Consider the following 22,995-nt stretch of genomic DNA (forward strand, 5'->3'; position numbering starts at 1 on the left):
TTGGTTGGTTGAATGAATGAATGAATGACATAAGTTCTTAGAGCTTCAGAATCCCATAGACTTTGGTTTCAGTTTAAATCCTGTCTCTGCTACTTATGAGTTTGACCCTGAACAAGTTATTCAATTTTCTGGAGCCCCAGTCTCCTTACCTGAAAAATGGAGTAGTGACAATACCTATCCCATAGGATCATTGTGAGGATTATACTAAATAAATCATGTAAACCATGTCAAATGCTTAGCAAATCCCTTGTGTATAGTAAACACTCAGTAAATTGGTGGCTGTTATAATATTCAAAGCATGAGATAGGCCCCAAGAAAGCAAGTCTTGGAGAGACGCTTCAGAAGGCAGCCCCAGAGTGTAGGATGATGTAGCCTGGCTACATGTGAGAGGCAGTGATGCCTAGTGGTTAGGTGTTCTCCTCTTGAGCCAAACTGTCTGGGTGTGTAATCCTGGCTCAGCCGCCTACTAGTTTACTTAACCTCTATGTACCTCAGGGGGCTTTAAAATTATTATTATTTAATCTCTAAAATAGGGATAATAATAGACCTACCTCACAGGGCTATTGTGAAGGATTAAATGAGATAATCTATGAAAAAGGCTGAGAACAGTGCCTGGCTCATACTAACGGCTCAATAAATGTTAGGAGCTATTATCACAGGGATGCAGGAAGGAGGGGGCTGCAAATAGGCCTCAGCTGTGCCCTTGACCTCCCTCCAGGGAAGACAGCATGCAGCCCTGCCAGACAGCGCAGCCAGTTGCAAGCTGCTCTTCTCTCCCAGCGCACTCCATCCTACTCCTCCCCAGCTTCGGCCTCTCAGTTTTTGCAACTCTCTGAATAGCTTGTGAACCTTTGCCAGGGATGGTGTGGAAAAGGCCAACTCCTCCAGAAACTCAGCCTCCCTTCACACTGGGGAGGTGTTAGCCACAGGCTACAGGCAAAGGGAATTTAGATCCCTGAGCTGCCTGAAGTTATCTAGGAGCAGAGAGAAATAACCAATTGAGCCAGTCCCAGAGGGGCCCTGGCTTCTTTTCCATTCAAATGCTCCCTTTGTTGCTAAGAGGCAAATCTACTCCATCCCCACTGGCACCAGCCTGCCCATTGTTTTCCTAAGAGACCATCCCAAGCCAAGAGCTGGGGCTACCTCTCCCTTGCAGGAATGGCAGCCCAGAGGCTCCAACGCAGTGAGAGTTGCTCTTGAGTCCCCTGACATCTGAGCAATGGGCTCAAGCTGGAGTCTCATCTCAGCTACATTTCAGTAAAGTGGTGGGACTTGTGGGTTTGTTCCAGAAGTGAGAAAGCATAAAATATCCCGCTGTAGATGGTTCTTTAGGTGGAAGGAGATAGATGGGTCTGAGGTGAGAAAGGACAAGAAGAGCCCTTTCTCCAAACAGGAGGGCCTCTTTGGTACTCTTGCAGCTTTGGCCCTGAATCTGGTCAGGAGACTGTCTTCTCTGACTTGCCCAGTCTCCCACTCCTCCCCTCCTGTTGGTATCTCCTTGGGGCTTGTTCATCTCCTTGGGGCTCACTTTCCACTCAGCTGAGAAAGAGGAAGGAGGATTTCCCAGCTCTATCTTCATCCACATGTTCTTATCTCTAGAACTCTCTCAGCCCAGCATCTTCTGCTCAATGATAAAGTTCAAACTCCTCTGAGGCATAATCACTACAAAGGAATTTTTACAACTAGAAAGGGCTCTCTAAAATATCTAGTCCTAACCTCATGTTTCTACAAATAGTGCAACTGAGGCCCAGAGAGAAATGTCCTGCCCAAGGTCACATGGCAAGTTATTGGCAGGACTAGGCCAAAAACCCAGGCCTCTCAACTTCCAAATCAGTGCTCTTCCACAATACCACTCTGCTTTCACCAAGCTCATTTGTCTATTTTTGTGTACAAATAATCCCAGACCTTAGTGGCTTAAGACATCAGCAAGCAATGTTATCATCTCTCATGGTTTCTGCAGGTCAGGAATGTGGGAAGGGCTCAGCGGGGTGGTTCCAGCTCAGGATCCCACCTTGATTTTAGCCTAGGGAGACCCATTTTGGCTTTCTAACTCCATATCTGTAAAAGAATACATTTATGTTGTTTTAAGCCACTAAATGTGCGGTCATGTGTTGCAGTGGCAATAGGAAACTAACGCAGGTTGGCATCAACCCTTCTGTCTGATCTCCCTGCACCCACTCTTGCCGCCCCCCCCAAATCCACCCCTCATAACACAGCCAAAGCCATGTTTCCAGGACCCTAGTCAAACCAAACCACATCCCTTAATGCAACTCTTCTCTCTGTTCCCCAGATGTGCCCCAGGGCCTTTGAACCTGCCGTTCTTTTTGTTTAAAAGGTACCATGGTCCCCTGAGTAATACTGAGTCAGCCTTCATAAATTAGCTCAAAGATGACAGTGCTGCTTCCTCAAGGAAGCCTGCCCTGATCTCCGATCTGGGTAATAGCACCCTGCACTTCTCTGCTCTGAAGCACTTGTAGGTTTTCAAATAAATACATGTATTTATCTGTTTCGGTGTTTATTGTCTGCCTTTGCCCAGCAGACTTGGAAGTTTCCTAAGGGCAAGGACAGTGTTTGTCTTACTCATTTCACTTTAGCCCAGTCACGGGTACATAGGAAGCACTCGATACAATGGTAGCTGTTACCGTTGTTTCATTTCTGGGTCCTCACCATTCTGGTCACCCCCCCCCAAACACTGCCTAGTTTGCAGTGTCATCTTTGAATAGTGGTACCCCTACCTTGGCACAGTGTTCCAGGGCTGGCATGAGCAGCACAAAGTAGAAGCTGATAGTGCTGTCCCCACCTATTGGGGGCATGCCACTTCTATTAATGCCACTGAAGGCAATGTTCCTCTATCACCAACTGCATTGCACTCTCGGCTCCAGCAGAGCTGGAGGTCACTTAAACCTACTCACCCACCTTGTGTAATTTCTTTTTTCCGTTCGGACATCTGTCAAGCCCCATCCTGTTTCTGTATGGTTGCTTTTTGTAACCCAAGTGTTGAGCTGTACTCTCATCCCTGTTGGGTTCCATCATTTGGTTGGTCCATTGTCCTAACCTGTCCAAATCTTCCCAAGTCCCCATTCAACCATCCATCATGTTAACCAACCCTCCTAGCCTCGTGTCATATATACCCCTGAGCAATGTGTCCCTGTGCCTGCCTCCAGTTCCTGGCTAGCAATGGACATGGCAAGACATGGCTAAGAACAGGGCTCTGGAAATGCTGCTGGGTGTTTAATCAGCAATACTATCTGTGCCTAGGCCAAATCCTGGCTTTGCCACATATGGGCTGTGAAATTGGGAATGATGGTATATTCGTTTCCTAGGGCCACCATAACAAAGTACCGCAAACCGGGTGGCTTAAAACAACCAAAAGGTGTTCTTCAGTTCTGGAGGCTAGAAGCCCAAAATCAAGGTGTCAGCAGCCCACATTCCCTCCAAAGGCTCTAGTGGAGGATTTTTCTTTTCTTCTTCTAGCTCCTGGTGGCTTCTGGTGTTCTTTGGCTTCTGGCAGCATAACTCCAATCTCGGTCACATGGCCTTCTTCTCTGTGTGTGTCTGTGTATGTCCTGTCCTATTCTTGTGGGGACATTGGTCATTGATTTAGGGCCCACCCTACTCCAGTATGATTTCCTCTTAACTAATTCCATCTGCAAAGACCTTATGTCCAAATAAGGTCACATTGAAGTTTTGGGGGGACATGAATTTGGGGGGGGACAGTATTCAACCCACTATAAACAGAAATACCTTCTCAGAGGACCCTGGTGAGGGCCAGGAAGCTCATTAGCTTCTCAATCTGTAAGTGCACATGAAGCACCTGGGTATCTTGTTAAAATGCAGATTTGGGTCCAGCCAGCCTGGGGTGGGTCTGCATTTCTCGCAAGCTCCCAGGTGATGCCCTTGCTGCTTGTCTTGCTTTGAATAACAAGGATGTAGTTGAAAGAAAGTGCTTTGAAAACAGATGTCAGTGGGGTGATTACATTTCTTTTGTAATGAGCTTTTCTCACGCTCCTGTTTCCCCACACCTGGATCTTGAGTGAATTGTAGCAGAAAGAAAAAGTGTTTTCGGGGCGGGGGACACCCCCCCCCAACAGCAGACCCGAAGACAAGGACTTGGGTTCAGGTGGTTCATGGGCAGGCGATCCTATGAAGCACAAGGCAGAAGAAGGGGAAGTGAGAAAAGGGAGAGAAGCCAGTGAAGTGCCATATTAAAGAGCAGGTTACCCGTGAGACAACTAGGGCTCCATCCTGCTAGGGGACGCTGAGAAACTATGGGGACACTCTTCAGAATTGTCCCATAGGAGGGCTAGGGCATTTGCCCACAGGTTCCCATCCCCCATCAGCTGCAGGTTACCCTCGAGGTGTCAACTCCTCCACATCCAGGTTCTTGTGTCCAGCGCTGCAGAAAGCCCTCCCTCTAGCAGAGAAGCTGCAGGCACTGGAGGTGGGAAGTAGCGGGCAGGCTGGAAACCGCCTTCTCCTGCAGCTGCAGGGGACCTCAGCCAGGCCCAGGAGACAGGGGAGGGAGGGAGATCGTCATCATCTGCTACAGAAAGCTTCCAGGATTTGCATGTATCTGTGTCTCCACTGTCCTATTTTGAGGCATGAGCTATCCAAACAAGCTCTGGCTTTCAGCTGTGATTATGACTGCCATCCTGCCCTGGTGGACACCTCGCCCACAGGGGTGTCACGGAGGATTCTGTCAATGGCCTGCTGAAACCCACACGCACCTTGGCCCCCACTCTCAGGCCTACCTTCACATCAGTAAAATAGTTTCCACTGTGGGTGCATGGTGGGGAGAAGTCGCCCCTAGAGTAATGTAATACGTGCTTCAGAGTCACCTTCGGAAGAGGATACTTCCCTCTCTCACTGTCCCTACCTTCACCTAGTTCAGTCTCCCTACACTCCTGACATTCGATGTCACCCTTCTACCACCTAACAATCTTTGGAGGTAGTGGCTATGATTATTCCCATTCTAGAGCCAAAGAAAGTGAGGGCCAGAAAAGCTACGTCACTTGCCCAAGCTTCACTCAGAAAGTGGCAGACGTGGGTTTCAAACACAGTCTATCTGATTCACTGGGCTCATAGGAGAAACTAGGTAGTATGTCCCAGCGAGATTTAAATACAAGTCTAAACTACACTTCTGGCGCCATCTGTTAGATGAGAACAGCGAGAAGAACCACTTTCATTCGTACACAGCTTCTCATCCTGCTATAACACAGTGGGGCCATTAGGGGCTGATTCTTCACTTTAAAAAAGAATTTACTGCAAATAAAGCACGTGTATTCCTTTTTATAAGTCAGTTTATATTCACTCTGTGTGAGTATTTACTGGGATGGATGAATTTATTGGGATGAATGGATTTTTATTAGATAATTGATAACTGAGTAGATATCAACTCCAATGAGTAAAAGATGCCATGGAGAAACAAAATAAATAAGTGATTCAATATCATTCGTTTCCAAAATGTCACTGTAGGATTTCCTCAACTAGTGATTTTTCCCAGCACATCAGCTATAGGATTCCACTCCCACACACATTTCAGGAACATATTTATTCACAAAATAAGAGAGATCCACGCTTCTGTTATATTTGGAGCCATTTTTGCTTCCTTTCCAGACAGTGAGTTCCCCAAAGGAAGGAATGGTGTAGGTTCTTTACCACATTGATTTCCTTGCACGCTGTGTGGGCAGGGCCACAGGTGTGTACGCCAAGAGGGTTTGAACCACTAAATTCGAGGAAGCCAGCCCTTGAAAAGCGAGTCCACCAGGCTCCTTGACAAGGAGGGAAAGAAAGCTTTTTTACATTTCTTTAATTCTTCCTCTCTGTTTGGAACACTGACCGTTTACTGTGGAGAATGCAGAAAAGAAGAAGCCCGGTCTCAGTCCAGTCGGAGATACCAGCAGAACACACTGGAAACAACCCGTGTACGAGACAAGAGAGCTGGGGCATCAGTGTGACAGCACGTGGCTCTGCATGTAAGTGCCGAGGGGGTCAGGGGAAGGAGAGTTCCATGTGGACTGAGAGGAGAGTAGGTGGAGTGAAAAGAGCATTGGGCTGCAAGTCAGGAAACCTGGGTTCTAGATCAGTTCCTTGCCTGACCCTCTGTGTCATCTGATGTGCTCACTTCTCTCTCTCACAGACCCACCCTGACCATCCTGCAGTCCAGCAAGACAGCCAGAACGCCTACAGATGCACACGATGCCCTGGGATCAAGGAGATGCACTCGTTCACCCAGCGCCACCTGAGCACCAGCTGTGTACCAGGCACTGAGCCACACACGGAGGCAAAAGGCAAACAGCTATGCTGAAACAGTTGCAGTGCCCACCTGGCCACTCGCACTTTCACACCTTTGCTTGTGTCGCTCCCTTGCCCTGCATTGCCCTCTCTATTTAGTCTTTCCGAGGAAACTATTAGCCCTTCAGAGCCCTGGCCAGGAATCACCTCGTTTGTGAAGACTTCTGTCTTAGTCTGTTCGGGCTGAACAGAATGCCATACACTGGGTGACTTAAATAAATATTTATTTCTTTTCTTTCTTTCTTTTTTTTTTTTTTTTTTTTTTGTGAGACAGAGTCTCGCTTTGTTGCCCGGGCTAGACTGAGTGCCGTGGCGTCAGCCTAGCTCACAGCAACCTCAAACTCCTGGGCTTAAGCGATCCTACTGCCTCAGCCTCCCAAGTAGCTGGGACTACAGGCATGCGCCACCATGCTCGGCTAATTTTTTCTATATATGTTTTTTAGTTGTCCAGATAATTTATTTCTATTTTTAGTAGAAACAGGGTCTCGCTCTTGCTCAGGCTGGTCTTGAACTCCTGACCTCGAGCGATCCACCCGCCTCGGCCTCCCAGAGTGCTAGGATTACAGGCGTGAGCCACCACGCCAGGCCAATAAATATTTATTTCTCATCGTTCTGGAGGCTGGAAGTCCAAGGTCAGGGTGCCATCATGGTCCAGTTCTTAGTGAGGGTCTGCTTCCTGCCTTAGAGATGACTGTCTTCTTGTCATATCCTCACATGGCAAAGAGGAGAGAAAAAGAGAGAGAGAGAGAGAGACACACACACACAAAAGGTCACTCCTGTCTCTTCTTCTAAGAGTTATAATCCCATCTTGAGGGCTCCACCCTCATGACCTAATCACCTCCCAGAGGCCCCACCTCCTAATACCATCATCCTGGGGGTTAGGATTTCAACAGATGAATTTTGGAGGGACACAAATATTCAGACCATTACAACTTCCCTGAGCTCTCTTTCTACCTACATGCCCCTGCATAGTTACTTCCTTCCTCGTCTGGGCTCCAGTCACTGGGCTTCCATTGATGTCCTTACTATGCTGGACTGAGACGGTCCCTGTGTCTCCTACCTATCTCTAAAACTCAACTGTAAGCTCCCTGAGGACGGGAACCAAGGTGTATCTTTGTACCTAGTACTGGCACAAGGCCTGGCCCAGAGCAGTGGCTCCTTCAGTAAATGTTTGCTGAATCACACAGAACTGAATCAAACTGAGAATGTGATCAGATTTCAATTCCATTTGCTTTACAGTTGCCTTTGGTAGACAGGGAGCTTAGAAGCATGACCAGCTTGTGAGCTTTGCTGACTGTGACAGACAGGATTCTGAGAGAGGTGCTGGGAGATGTTTGACCAAATAGAACATTAGAGAAGAGTTTATAAATGGAGACCAGCGCTCTGCTGCCACCCCTACCTCGGGCTCCAGCTGACAACCCAAACTCCAGAGGGGCCCATTTCATTAACTGGAGCCAGGGATAGTTAGCTTGGCAGCTACAAAGGCCCACTGGGCTGGGGATGCCCATTGTGCTGCACATGGCTGTCCCCTCACCCCCCAGAGTTGTGCAACGCAGCACCCTTGCACCACAGATGAGCAGAGGAGGAGGCTGATTGGCCCATGGTGGGATTCCCCATGGCCTCTGCTGTCTGTCTCCCTTATACTAAGCAGAGGGAGGAGGTAGAGAAAAATAATACCCAGAATAGAAGACAGAGTCTACGCACTTGCAGAGGCTGCAATGTGTATGTGTGTGTGTGTGTGTGTGTGTATGTATATATAAAACATCCCAGAACTCAGGGCCACTTTGATTGGTTAAGGGAGAACTCTGGACTACTGAGGGCAATGGTATGGACCCAACCCTCAACCACCCAGTGTGGTTTCCACTGTTTTCCAGCTACAGGCTTCACCTTTAAGGGCCTTGTAAATTGACACATAAGGCCCAGGGGAGAGCATGTGACAGCTCAGTGCCAGCCCAGCCATTTCCACCACTGGAACAGAGAGAGCTGGGGCAACGTCCTGGGGCACAGAGGACATCACAGTCTCCATGTTTTGGTCCCACTTTTCTGTGCTGTCTTGGAAATGAGGCAGATGTGACCCTTCCCAACCAGAGAAGCCATAAACACTCCAGGGCAGCCATCTGTATTCTTTCAGGGGCCAGTTGGGGTCAGTTCAGCTGGGAAAAGGGGAAGGAGTGGAGGACAAAGTCCAAGTGGAGCCCTGGAGGCAAAGACCATCTCCCCCCACGAGACACCATAACACTGTGCCCAGAGCCAGAGGTCAGTGAAAGGGCAGGGAGAGAGGTTCGTACACGGCCACTGCCACACATGGTCACTACCCCACTTTTCCAATGCAGGAAGGCCCAGGCCTGAGTTAAAGCCTGTCATGAGGGTGGCAGGCAGGTGAGTGAGGAGCAGACACCTGGGGAAAACTTCTAAGCCCGTGTCTTTGCAAGAACCTTGGCTTCTTTGCAAGTGTGACATTCCATGCCCACTGCCACCGCACAGTTTAGGCCCCAGAGTAGCCTGCAGATAGGATTCAGGTTAAATCTGAAATGGGGTCTGGGCTCAGCCTCAGTCTGTGGCTGGCAGCCCAGCCCAGCTCACCGGGCCCAATGTGGCCTGGGGTCCACGTGCTCGGCTTCAATAGCACCAAGCTCTGACCAACCCGAGTGACCAACCCCAGGCTCTGTCTCCAGGAACGGCTTCATTTAAAACTTTGCAAGATGCCAGAAAACAGCACACTAATGAAATCCACAGATGAGCTAAAACCAACTGTTCAGAATCAGCCAAGATGGAGATATGGTCTCTAGGGGGCCCAGGAGGCTAGAAATATGGTGAGGAAATCACCATGTGAAATGCAGCCTGGACAGGGGCCAGCTAACTGCATGTGCATTGTTGTCAGATTCTCTCCATGGTTATCAGGAGGTGGGAGGGCTTCGGGAAGCAGCAGGGCTAAAGGAAACAGGGGCGGGAAGCAGCAGGGCATTGGGGTTGGTGGCCCCAGCCCCGTCATTTGGAAGTGATTCTGTAGAGACAGCACATGGACCAAGGAGCAAGCTCCTGCCCATGTGGGCTCATGGAAGCTTCAAGGAGGCCCAGTAGGACCGAGGAGTTGAGGGCGAGCAGAGCTTTCAGTGCACTGGACAGGAAGGATGTTACGGATGAGTCACGGTTGTGACAGTTTTGTGTCAGGGGCACCAAGACCTCTGGTGTCCACCTGTCTCCTAGGGAGTTCCCCCAGCAAGCCCAGGAAAAGCTAGCATCAGCAAAATATGGCAGTGATAAAATCTCTGGAGTCAGACAGACCTAGGTCCAACTCCCATCCCTGTTCTGAACCTTTAGACCAGTTGTCTAACTCCCTTCAGTCTTAGTTTCCTCATCTGTAAGATGACATATTAGTCCTTCCTCATAGGGTGTCCTGAAGACAAAATAAGATCATGCTTATGGAAGCAATAAGCACAGTTCTCAGCACACAGCATCAGCCAAGAGGAAGAGGAGGAGGAGGAATCCGATGACTACACTGCTGGAGCCCTCATCTAGTGTTCTTCCCATTCCTTCCCCTCACAATCTGCCCTCTTCGGGGCTGCGGACCAACCCATTCTCTGCTCAACTGCAAAATAACTACTCGCTCCAAACACTGCTCTCTGCCAAGCCTCACTTCCTAAAAGAACAGGCATTGCCGAGTTAATGACCAATCATGGTTGAATCTCTGACTCCATTCATAACTCCTGCATTCATGGAGACGGCCATACCTTTAGCTAGAACTAAAATTTTGAACTTTGAGCTTTTCCTCAAAGACTTATAAAACAAGTCTTAGTGTGTCATTTGGGAGTAACGAACTTTATCTAAATGTCCAGGCTGGTTAACTTTGGTTATTGTAGCCCAGTAGGGGCCAACACTGCGGGTTCCATCCCAGTGTGGACCACTTTCCTTCATTCTAGCCCTAGCCATGGCCTGAACCCTGGTTGAACCGTAATCCTGGCCTCAGCCTGAGCCCCGAGCCCTGTGAAATGTGAAAGGCTCAGGCATCCCACTGTAGGGAAAACAACCTAAAGGCATCTACTGGGAATGACACTGGTTTGTTGTTTCTTCTCTCTCGATTCTGAGCACTCACTCAATTTGAAGTTGCACAGGACAGTCTGCCCCAAGGAATGACAGACACTTGGAACCTGCCCTCTCAGTAGCTGCCATCTCAAGCTAGGAATCCACGGGCAATCCAGGAATGGATAAGATGTTCTGTCTTGTTGGCTCAAGACTAAAGGACCTGGAGAGGCCTGGTGCGATGGTGGAGGAGCCTGTGGGAGATGCCCAGGCTGAGCCGGGTGCAGGGAGTAGGGTGCTGCACTCTCATAGGTCCAAGAAGTCTCTGAGCAGCAAGTCTTTCTCCTTCCTTTATACACTTGAGCTATTCCAATCTCTAGCAAGAAATTGACCCATTGGTAAGACCTATTGTCTGAGAACTTGGCCCAGACTCCAGCCAAGAGACTGGCCTCCATCTGGACCGTTTCTTACCATGAGCAGTTCCAGCCTGACACGAGGAAGCATCCTGTCGGATTTTCCAGGCCAGCCCCACTTTCCCACATCTAGTGCTTTGGTCAGGCCTTGTATCTAGAGTCCTGGTTCAGAACATGTGTTCCTCATAAATAGGAAGCCTAGAAAGGAAATGTGTAGCCGGCTCTTGTCACCTCCATCATTCCAACACCCGCCGCCCCCCCCCCCCCCAATGCTGGGGCCTTCTCCAGCCAGCTGCAGCCAGCTATGTTCTTGCTGTTAGCTTTCTTTTAAATGGGTCCTATGACTAGCTCCTTCACAGAGTAAGTCCAGGCTCCCCATATGCTGCCTGAGAGGCTATGTCTCCTAACCAGGCTGGGAGCTCTCGTGGGCAGGGCCTAACCTTTCCACCTTCTCGTGTTCCTGTGAGCAGGGCTCCTGAACCCGATGGACACTTATTCGCTCATCCATCCAGCAAAGATTTGCCAAGTGCCTACTATGTGCCAGACTCTGAGCTAGGACATTGCAGCAAAAAAGCAAAATTCCAGCCCTCATAAACCTGACATTTTAGTGGAGGGCAAAGGGGAGAACTAAGAGAGGATGCCAAGAGAAGGCACTTGTTCAACCGTCACATATTGGACACCCACTCTGTCCCAGGCTTTGGACAAGGTGCTAGAGGCACAAAACCAAAGCAGAGCTAGTACTTGGCCAGGAGGAGCCACCAGTGAGGCCGGTGGATGGGTGTTGTGGCCACCCATCCACAGGAAATATTTTCTCCCAGGATCGTGGCTGGAGGTGGCTCCACTGGCCCTGGCCACCTGCCCACTAGCCACCCCCATCCCTTTACCCTTTTCCCTACCACAAGCAGCACAGGTTTGCTGAGAGCTCGCAGGGAGCTGCTCATCTATACATCCACAGGGAAGCACACTGATGTTTCCTTGGAGGCCAAGGGGAAGAGGAGGTAGTTTCCAGTTCAGCATCAGAGCAGAGGGAACAGACCAGGAAGAAAAGCAACAGCATCCTTCCTTTGGAGGCTATCGTTAACATCTCCACCCCTGCACTGACCAGCTGACCAGTAGGGGAATCAAAGCCCACAGCTCCTCCCAGGCTGCCCCCACAACATGCCTGCTCCAAGGAGACACTCTAGCAAGGTGGGCCTCTGGGAGCCAGGGCCCTATGGCAGAGCTTGATGAGGCTCAGGAAGATTGGCCTGGGGTTCAGCTGAAAGGGGAAAGAGAGAGAAACAAATGCCATGAGAACAAAATATCAGACCCCAGGACTGGTCCCAGGCAAGGTGGGAAGGTAGAGGTCTCAGGAGGCTGCAGGGATGGTGAGGTAGGCATGGAGATGCACTGTTCAGGTCTCCCTTCAAGAGAACCTTCTGCAGGGAGCAGAGTTAACTGGCAGCCCCAGCTGCTATGCTTTAGGATCTATGGTGGTGTTCACCAAAGGCTGCTGCCAGCCAGTGACTAAGCCTGGCAGGGATACTAGTCCCAGCCCATTCCTGCCTGACACGGGACTCCTCCAACAGGCAACCCTTGCCCAGGGATCTCCCATGAGTCTGGCCAGACTTCCTGAGACCTGCACTGTAGCGTGAGACTCTTCCTGTTCCGGTCTCCTCCCTTGCCCCTCTCCTTTCTTAGGTGTCGGTCCTGCACCACAGCCTGAAGGTGCTCCTGCTTCCACCCCTGCATCCTTCAGAGGTTTCCCCCCATAAATCTCCTGCACATTTGGTCCCATCTGGACATCCGCTTCTCAGAGGACCCAAGTTGACCTAGAAGGCGAAGACCCTGTGGGTCAGGACGAGCAGCCTAATGGATACATATGCCCCCTGCAGCCCTAAAGGGCCGCTACCCACAGGCAAGAGAGCATCGTTTTCATATGTCTGTGGGAGGGGCTGAGCATGGGCTCCTTTCTGATGGCCTAGAAGGGGTCCCCACCTCACATGGCTCCAGCCTGCTGAGGAGAACATGCACCAACTCTCCCCTCAGGCAGAAGTCTCGGAAAATTCTCCGCCAACATGTCCAAATATTTATTCATTTTAATTCAGAAAAGAAATCCAGATGTACCTCACTTTACCCAAGAGCTGTGTCCTTGAGAAGTCGAGTGCAAAGTAAATTTGGGGGAAGTAGATCCTATTGCACACGCTCCAGGGGCCTCCCACGTAAAGGGAACTCTGTAGTACATCAAAAGTCAGTCGTATGCCGCGTATCTGTGCTGACAGTAAAGCTGATGGCTGTGGGGATACTGTAGAGAAGTCAAGCAAACAGCAATTGTGGCAGGTTCCTGGCCTTGGGGATCTCCCAGCCCACTTGGGAGACAGGTAGGATCCACTTGGAGAGCAAGATGCCACAGGGAATGAATTCGAGTCAGACCTGAGTGGTGACCCCATTGCTAATTCACTATTTCTGAGAAGCAGGAGAGCTCACGCAAGAATGGTCAGGGAGGCCACCGAGGGCGGGTACCCAGGCCTGGGCTCCAGGCCTCCCTGCCACCACTGCACAGAACTACCCGCTCCCTCCCTTTTCCTGTCTATCCCAGTCGCTCCAGGGTCCTCCTCCTCTGCTCCCTGGGCCTGGCCACATGGCTGGCTGCCTGAGGAGGCCCTGGCATGCTTCCCAGTACCAGACATGGGGGTGAAGATGTGTGGGCTGGTTGGAGTGTGGCCAGCCCTCAGGGCCCAGCTGCAGGGCGCAGGGCCAAGTTGACAATGCCAGCCACTGGAGACAGAGTGGCAACTGCTGCCTTCGCCTCCAAAATACCAGTTGAGGTTTTCTCTTACTCTGGGGTTTAGAAACTATTTCCATTTCTATTATGCCTTTGTTTTGCCCTGTTTTCCCTTTTCTTTTTAATAGTGTTGGTGGTTGTGCCTGGAGGTGAGACAAGGAGAGCAAGGAAAGAGAACAGTGAAGTCAGCAGAGTGTGCCCCACTGCCTTATGGCTTCTCTTCCAGCACCACCCACTCCCACCCAGGGGCCTGTGCCTCCACAGCAGTCCCTCCCAGGGCCTATTCTCCATGGGTGAGGACCAGCAGGGGCTCCCACTCTGCCCTATTTTTCCCCCATTTCAACTTCTCTATACTGTGGCCGATTCATTCGCTCAGCACCCAGCTCTCTGCTGCTAAATGAGGATATTCACTCTGTCCTGGGCCACCTTCTCCTCTCATTGGACACTCTCTCTCTGGACAGTCTCTCTCACACCCATGGCTTCAGTTACCATTTACATGCCTGAAATTCCACATTCATTTCTTTAGCCCCACCTCTCCTCTGAACCTCAGACCTACATATCCAGCTGCCCTCTCTACCTGGATGGCTCACAGGCACCTCAAATTCCACATGTCCACAACCGACCTCACCATCTCCACTCTACCCATCCACCAAATAAACACACACCTCAGGCCAGGTGTGGTGGCTCACGCCTGTAATCCTAGCACTCTGGGAGGCCGAGGCGGGAGGATTGCTCAAGATCAGGAGTTCGAGACCAGCCTGAGCAAGAGCGAGACCCCATCTCTACTAAAAATAGAAAAGAAATCAGCTGGACGACTAAAAATATATAGAAAATATTAGCCAGGCATGATGGCACATGCCTGTGGTCCCAGCTACTCAGGAGGCTGAGGCAGGAGGATCGCTTGAGCCCAGGAGTCTGAGATTGCTGTGAGCTAGGCTGACGCCACGGCACTCTAGCCCAGACAACAGAGCCAGACTCTGTCTCAAAAAAAAAAAAAAAAAAAAGAAAGAAAGAAAAGAAAAGCAAAACACACCTTCACAAAAAGAAAAAAAATCTTCTCCTGCCCCAGTCTTCTCCATCTCAGTAAAGGGCACTATCATCCCTCTGGTTGTTCAAGCCAGAAAACTGGGGGATCATCCTGAACTCTACCATTTACTTCACCCACCACCCACATCCAATCTATTAGCAAGTCTTGTCAATCCCACCTCCTCTCCAGAGCTCAAATGTTTTCACGTCTCTCCAGTTGCACTGCTCTTCCTTTAATGAACATCATCAGCTCATTCATAGACAATTTAACCTCCTAATTTGTCTTTCTGCCTCAGTATTTATCCCTGGTCCATCTAAGAAACAATCAGGTGCCCACCAGCTTTTCCTTAAAGCTGTCTCTTTAAAAGCCCACCAGCTTTTCCTTGATCTGTCTCTCCCCGGCTTAAAAGCCCCTACTGCAACTTCTGCTTCTAACCACATTGGAGTAAGTTGTATCAGACTTTTTCTCTTACCATGAGAAAAAAACCCAGAAAACTGACCAAAATACATGAAACAGCTGTTTTTAGACATTGGACAACAGGCAGTGCAGGACTGTGATTTCTGAGAGAAGGGGAAAAAACAAGGTGAGGTCTATTATGACCCTTGGTTTCTGCTTGGAGGCACATTCTGGAGCATGGTGTGGGAAGAGGAAACCCCAGAATCACATAGTAGTCTCCTTGAGCTACTGAGAAAGATATTGGAGTTTGGGGGACTGAGGTGGCTGAAATTTGCAGGGCAGAGTTCTGGAAAGGAAGGAGTAACACAGAAAAAAAAAAGAGTTCCAGATATCTGTATAGGGATCCTCTTGACTGAATTGCTGAATACTGAGCTACACGTACATAGCGTGAAACGCTGCAAGTCCAGGCAAGAACTACCAAGAAACCGTAAGCTTAAATTCCCAGAATCCTCAAAAACATGGGAGACATGCAATTTCCCACCAGCCAGAGTAGAGAAACCTTGCGTAAAATCCAGGGCATCCAATATAGGCTCCAGGAAGGGTCACACCTCAGCAGTAGGAATAAACTAGTCCTAGAATAAATGCTATTCTAGATCTTCTGTAATAAACCTTAAAAACAAGGCTTGAAAGGCACAGGCTGATGTGCAAGAAACGTAACTGTCTTCCCAAACAAAGTTCAAGTCTCCTTAAGGTAAGACACAAAATCCAGCCATTCAACAATGAAACATCCACTATATCTAGCATCCAATAAAAAATTACTAGATATGTCAGGAAACAGGGAAAATGTGCTGCTTCCATAGCCAGGAAAAAGAAATTAGTCAATAGAAACAGAGCTGGAAATGGCAAAGATGATACCATTAACAAACAAGGACTTTCAAAACAGCTATTATAAATATGCTCAAGGACTTACAGAAAAGCATGAATAGAGTGAGGAAAGAAATGTTTTAAAAAATACTTTTAAAATAGCCAAATAGAATTTTTGGAGGTGAAAAATAAAATGTTTGAAATTAACAATTTACTACATGGGCATAAGAGTAGATTAAACACTATAGAAGAAAAGATCAATGAACTAGAAGAAATAGCAATAGAAACTATCCAAAATGAAGCACACAGAGAAAATAAAGGCTGATAAAAAGTTAACAGAATGAATGAATGAGTAGACAAAGTGTAGTATATTCATACAATGGAATACTGTTTGTCCATAAAAAGGAATGAAGTACTGATACATGCTATCACATACATGAACCTTAAAAATTTTGTGCTAAGTGAAAGAAGCCAGCCACAAAAGACTACAATTTCTACGATTCCATTTATGCAAAATGTCCAGAATAGACAAAAGCATAAAGACAGAAAGCGAATGAATGGTTCCTTAGGGCTGGGGGAGTCAGGGGGATGAGGGATAGCTTAAGGGCATGGAGTTTCTTTGGAGGTGATGAAAGTATTACAAAATTGTCTGTGGTGATGGTTGCACATATCTATGACTATGCTAAAAGCCATTAAACTGTACTCTCTAAATGGGTAAATTGTATGGTATGTGAATTATATATCAATAAATCTGTGATTTAAAAAAATATTAATAGAGCCTCAGTGACCTGTGGTTCAGTATCACACAATCAAATATATGTGTAATAAGTGTTCCAGGAGGAGCTGGAGGCAGAAAAATATTTGAATAAACAATGGCTGAAAATGTGGCAAATCCAATGAAAACTATAAACTGTAGATCCAAGAAGTTCAATAAACTTCAAGAAGGATAAAAATGAGGAAAATCAAACCAAAGCACATCATAAGCAAATTGCTGAAATAAGCAAAATGCACTGATAAGGAGAAAATGCTAAACATAGCATTCATATTATACACAGGAGAACCAAGCTTTGCAACTAAAATATTGCAAGCCAGAAGACAATGGAATGATATCTTTAAAGTGTTCAAAGACTTATACTGTAAGAAACGTTAAAGGAAGCTCTTCAGATTGAAGGGAAATGATACCAGTTGGAAGCACAGATTTACAAAAAGAAATGGTGAGTGCCAGAAATGGTAAACCTGTGGGTAAATATGAAAAGACTTGCTTTCTTCCATTTTAAAATTTTTCTTTAAAAGATAATTGGCTGCAAATGCTAATGAATTATTCACTTTAAAATTGTTAATTTTATGTTATGTGAATTTCACCTGAATAAATTATCTCAAAATATATAAATGACTGTGTTTTTTTGTTTTTTGGTTTTTTGTTTGTTTGTTTGTTTGTTTTGAGACAGAGTCTCACTTTGTTGCCCAGGCTAGAGTGAGTGCCATGGCGTCAGCCTAGCTCACAGCAACCTCAAACTCCTGGGCTCAAACAATCCTCCTGCCTCAGCCTCCCGAGTAGCTGGGACTACAGGCATGCACCACCATGCCCGGCTAATTTTTTCTATATATATTTTTAGTTGTCCAGATAATTTTTATTTCTATTTTTAGTAGAGACGGGGTCTCACTCAGGCTGGTCTCGAACTCCTGACCTCGAGCGATCCACCCGCCTCGGCCTCCCAGAGGGCTAGGATTACAGGCGTGAGCCACCGCGCCTGGCCTAAAATATATAAATGACTGTTTAAAGCAAAAATAATAATATGCTCTAGGGTTATATGTAGGAGCAAAATGTATTACAACAATAACACAAAGTATAAGAGGTACAAAAATATGCTGTTGTAAGATTCTTACTTGTACAAGAAGTCATATAATAGTATCTAAAGGTAGATTGTGATAAGTTTAAAATACTTGTGTTAAACCCCAGAGCAACTGCAAAAACAAAGCTATAGCTAATGAGCCAGTGGTGGAGATAAAGTAGAAAATTAAAAGATTTCAATAATTTCTTGATACTCATCCCCTCCAGGAGATGTAGCTTAATTCCCATCCCCATGAGTGTGAGCTGAATTTAGTGACTTGCATATAATGAACAGAATTTCAAAAGGGACAATCAGTAGCTTTACAGTGGAGAAACCTGGCAGACACCATACCACCTTAACCAAGTGATCAAGGCTAACATCGCCAGGAAGTCATGTTGATATCATGTACCCCCTGATATGACAGGATGACAAAGACACATCACCTCAGTGGTGTTCTTCACAAAAGTCCATAACCACAGAACAATCAAATGAAAACATCAGATAAACTCAAATTGAGAGACTTTCTACAAAACACCTTACCTCAAAACTGTCCAGGTCATCAAAATACAGAAAAATTGGAGAAGCTGTCACAACCAGGAGGAAGCTAAAAAGACATGATGACTAAATGAAATGTGATGTCCTGGATGGGATCCTGGGACAAAAAAGACATTAATGGGAAGACTGGGGAAATCCAAATGAAGTCTGTAGTCTAGTTAATAGTATTGTAACAATGTTAATTTCTTAGGTTTGAGAAATATATCCTGTTTATATAAAGTTTTAACATCAGAGAAGTTTGGACGAAAGGTCTATGGGAACTCTTTGCACTCTTTGTCACTCTTTTGTGAATCTAAAATTATTTTAAAATAGGAAGTCTTTTAAGAAAATATACAATCCAAAAGAGAGCAGAAAAAGAGGGAAAAGTTGACAGATAGCTGTGCCCATCACCCAAATGGTGTTCATTGTACCTTTAGGTAGATTTTTGCCCTTCCCCCTCCTCTCCCTTCCCCCCTGGTTGATTTCCACTGAGTTTTACTTCCCTCTGTGCACATGGGTGCTCATCGGTTAGTTCCAATTTAGTAGCGAGTACATGTGGTGTTTGTTTTTCCGTTTTTGAGATACTTCACTTAGGAGAATGGTCTCATTTATACATTTTGAAATATATTCCATCCAGATTTTTGCAAATGGTATTAATTCATCATTTTTTATGGCTGAGTAGTACTCCATGGTATACATATACCACATTTTAGAATGGCTGAAAAATTTTATAAATAACAATACTAACTGGAAATAAAGCAATGGGAACTCTCTTACATTGCTGGTTGGAGTATAAAATGGTACAACCATTGTGGAAATCAGTCTGGTAGTTTCTCATAAAATTAAACACAAGCCAATGATTTGGCCCAGTAATTTCACTCCTAGGTATTTACCCAAAAGAAATAAAAACATGTGCCCACAACAAGCCTTATACAAGAATGTTCATAGCAGCTTTATTTATGAAAACCCCAAACCAGAAATAGTCCAGATGTCTAGCAATGGGTGAATAGATAAACAAATTGTGATCTATCCATAGACTGTATTTATGGTATACCAATACAATGGTATATCAACATAATTATAATTTATATCAATATACAACATATACAATGGCATATTAATACAATGGATATTCAGCAATACAATGGAACAAACTACTTGTACATGCTACAACATGGAGTACCTCAAAAGCGTCATGTTAATTGAAGAAATCAGATACAAAGGCTAGATACTGTATGATTATATTTATTTGAAATTCTAGACTAGGTAAAAACTAACCTATAGTGACAGAAAGCAAGATGGTAGTTAGTATTCAAGGGTAGAAAGTGGGAGTGAGATTGATTGTAAAGGTCTTCAGGGAAACTTTCTACCATGATGAAAATGGTGTAACTCTTTTTTTTTTTCACTTTTCCAACTGAATTGTATTCCAGTGCAAACGGTTTTACAGCAAAGCTAATTTTACACAGTACATTTCCCCACTGGTAACAGCTCCATCTTCCTTCAACCCTTTGATCCAAGGAATTGAAGCTACTGCTCAGCTTTGAGTTTGGCATTAGCTACAGACTTTTAAGGAATCCAGGACAAAGTCTTGGAGCCAGGCCAGAAGTGGTAAATGACTCAGCCAGCTCCTCGGTCTGTGCCCACAGGGAGGGAGCCAGTGACTCAACAATCTATGACCCCGAGTCTCTGTGCAGAGTGGGAGCCTCGGCTGAAGGGTGGGATAGTGTGATTTCAGCAGTGTCCCTACTTCCCTGACCCCTGTGCTGCTTTGTTCCATTGTTACTACACACAGTGGTAGGACACTGACAAGAAGCCAGCACCTGGGAGACACAGGGATAACCCTGAACCTCCCTGCTGTGTACTCACTCTAGCCCAAACCCACCTGCTGGAACAGCCAAGCAAGGACAGTTCTGTCTGGGCCACAGCTGCTCAACCTGAGGGCTCAGTGTTCGGGTGTTATCCTGAAGGGGTTGAAACCCATCTATAAAGAATAAATAGCAGCTCCTGCTGGCTGTGGCTGCCCATGTGCTAGGCACTGTGCTAAGCACTTAACATTTAATGCTCCTATCAACCCTATGAGGTAGGCTGTAGCACTATTCCCATTTTACAGAGGAAGCAACAGGCTCAAGGGGCTGGGCCCCGTGGCTCACGCCTGTAATCCTAGCACTCTGGGAGGCCGAGGCGGGTGGATCGCTTGAGGTCAGGAGTTCGAGACCAGCCTGAGCAAGAGCGAGACCTCTGTCTCTACTAAAAAATAGGAAGAAATTAGCTGGACAACTAAAAATACATAGAAAAAATTATCCGGGCATGGTGGCTCATGCCTGTAGTCCCAGCTACTCGGGAGGCTGAGGCAGGAGGATTGTTTGAGCCCAGAAGTTTGAGGTTGCTGTGAGCTAGGCTGACGCCATGGCACTCACTCTAGCCCAGACAACAGAGTGAGACTCTGTCTCAAAATAAAAAAAAAAAAAGAAAAGAAAAGAAAAGAAAACAGGCTCAAGAGGAAGCCACATGTTCACCTAAGGTCTCAAAGCTAAGTGGCAAGCAAAGATGGGGCTCAAAGGTCTGTGTGACCTGAGCTCTTGGTTCTTCCAATACTTCAAAATTATTCCTTAAGACACAAGGAAAGAGATCATTTTTAGAAATTAGGAGAAAACCCAACAGCCACAGTTACTGTCAAAGAGCTGAGGGGGCACCACATGAGCTTCGGGGACACAGCATAGCTGCCAACACCCTGCCCCAGCCCCAGGGGACATGTGGACTGTGTCCCACTGGAGACCACTGGCCCTGCTCTTAATAAATAAATAAAGGTCAGGCCAATTTCTGTACAAAGGCCCCAGAATTCAAACCGCTGCCTTATTTCCCAGGCTTTTGCTTAAGAGAGCATAGCGCTGGGTGGGTAGGGGGCATCCCTGATTTGGGTCAAAACAAAAATGCCAGTTCTTATCCAAAGCTTATCTGCCTTCCCTCCTCCCTGAGTTGTGCCCCATGACTTCTAATGTCAGGTATGCGAAGGGGTCAGCTCTCAACGGGAGGCCCGTGGGCTCTGCTATTCTGTCACAGCCTAGCAGGGAAGTGACAGGCCATGAGGAGCACCAAGTTCCTACCATGGCTGTAGCCAGAGCTTGAGGTTCGAGAGATGGGGAGGAACTGTGTCTTTTAGAGGCCTTAACATTAACTTCAGGGCATATTTATTCTGAACCTGACAGGGACTCTGAAGGAAGAAGTAGGTGGCAATAACATGAAGAGAACTTTATCCCAAGTCACTGAGTTGAGATAAGAGAGCTCCAGGATATTGACACCCCCACCCACCACCCCCAGGGGGAGGCATTATCCCTTTAGATAGCACAGCATATGACTCAGGAGAGTTGGGAGTGGGGAAGGCCAGTGACAACCGGGACAATCTGTTGGGCCCTAGAAGATAGTCCACCTGACTTCTTCTCGGAACCTATAAAGTGCCATTAGCAAAACCACAGGCATCAGGAGACATAACCAACAAGAGCCCTAGAGAGACAGAAGGCCATGCTGTGGGCAGAGGGCAGCAAGAGGACAGATGGTCCTTATGCCTCTGGCCCTGGGGCTGGGTGGCTGTATCCTGCCCTGCCCTGCCCTGCCCTGCCCAGGATGAAGCATCCAGGGCTCTCCTGGCCCTTATTCCCTCCCCAACACTGGGAAGGCCAGCCGGGAGCTCCACCTCCCCCTCACCCCCTGCCATCCTGTGCCTGCCTCCTTCCTCCGCTGCTGCCCTGGGCCAGGTCCTCAGGCCAGTACTGGTCCTCCATGTACTGCTCCATGTGTGTGCTGCTGTCAGGCTCTCTATCCTTGGGGCGGGCTCAGGGGCTGCTGGCCTCCTGCTGTTCCCACTGCACTTCCACCAGCCAGTGGAGCTCCATGGCTGTCGAGGCATCTTCCACTGATCTTCTTGTGCAACAGCTGCAGGGTCAAGTCCTTCAGAGAGACGTGGGCCCCCGGGCATGGAGGCCGGGCAGGTTGAGGAGGTTTGGGATGTAGGTGGCATCCCAGGTCTGGTTCCGAGGGTGGACATACTTGAAGGCCTGGAATCATTGTGAAGCGTGTGCACCCCCCCCACCTTGCTCTTCAGGAGCTTAAGCATCTCTTCCTGGGCCACCTGCGATGGCCTTGGGCACGTGCTGCCAAGTGATGCCGCTGTAGCGGGTGTGGTAGTCAACAATGGGCATCTCAGGCCAGATGTACTTGTCATAGAGGGTGTCGAGGTGGCAACTCACCAAGGAGCAGCGGGCCGGCTCACTGACCCGCCCTCGGGGTCCTGTGCCCACCATCTCACAATCGATGGTCACATACTTGCTGAGCAAGGGCCCAGAGGCTTCCCCGGGGTCGGGCCTTCTGCTGCACGGGGCACTGCCAGCTCCAGCCCTTGGATGCTGTCTCCTGCTGCTGGCAGCTTCTGTGCCTGGTGTTGTCCCCAACGGCCTGGGAAGCATGCTCAGCAGCCCCTGCTCCTGCAACAAGGCCTTCCATGCCGTGAACCTCTGGTGCTGTCGGCTCCTCCTCTTGTGCCATCTCCAAAACACATCCTTGGCATTCAGCCTGGCAAGGAAAGGGCACAGGCCCTGGGCAGACTCAGGGGCTTCATGGAGTACCATCCCAGCCAGTTCACTGCTCGGGGCAAGGGAAACCAGGTAGGTAATTCCCCACTGGGGCAGCACCCAGAAGCCCACATGTGTCTTCTGGGCCACACATGGTGTCTGGACTCTAGTGTAAATCTTGATCATAGGAGTGGGTTTACACATAGGGACACTCCTAAGGTGCTCAGAGCCTGGGGAAATATATGTCGTGAGGCCTCTGTCTATACACACTATTTGAATGATGCAA

The 22,995-nt window shown here is 47.8% G+C and overlaps 1 pseudogene; it reads right to left on the bottom strand.

Annotated features, from left to right (window-relative positions):
- Nucleotides 1-12,538: 12,538 nt before the first annotated feature.
- On the bottom strand, nucleotides 12,539-22,766 carry LOC123628183 (annotated as a pseudogene).
- Between the last annotated feature and the right edge of the window lie 229 nt (nucleotides 22,767-22,995).

This window comes from Lemur catta, chromosome X, assembly GCF_020740605.2.
Source record: "Lemur catta isolate mLemCat1 chromosome X, mLemCat1.pri, whole genome shotgun sequence".
Classification (NCBI taxonomy): Eukaryota; Metazoa; Chordata; class Mammalia; order Primates; family Lemuridae; genus Lemur; species Lemur catta.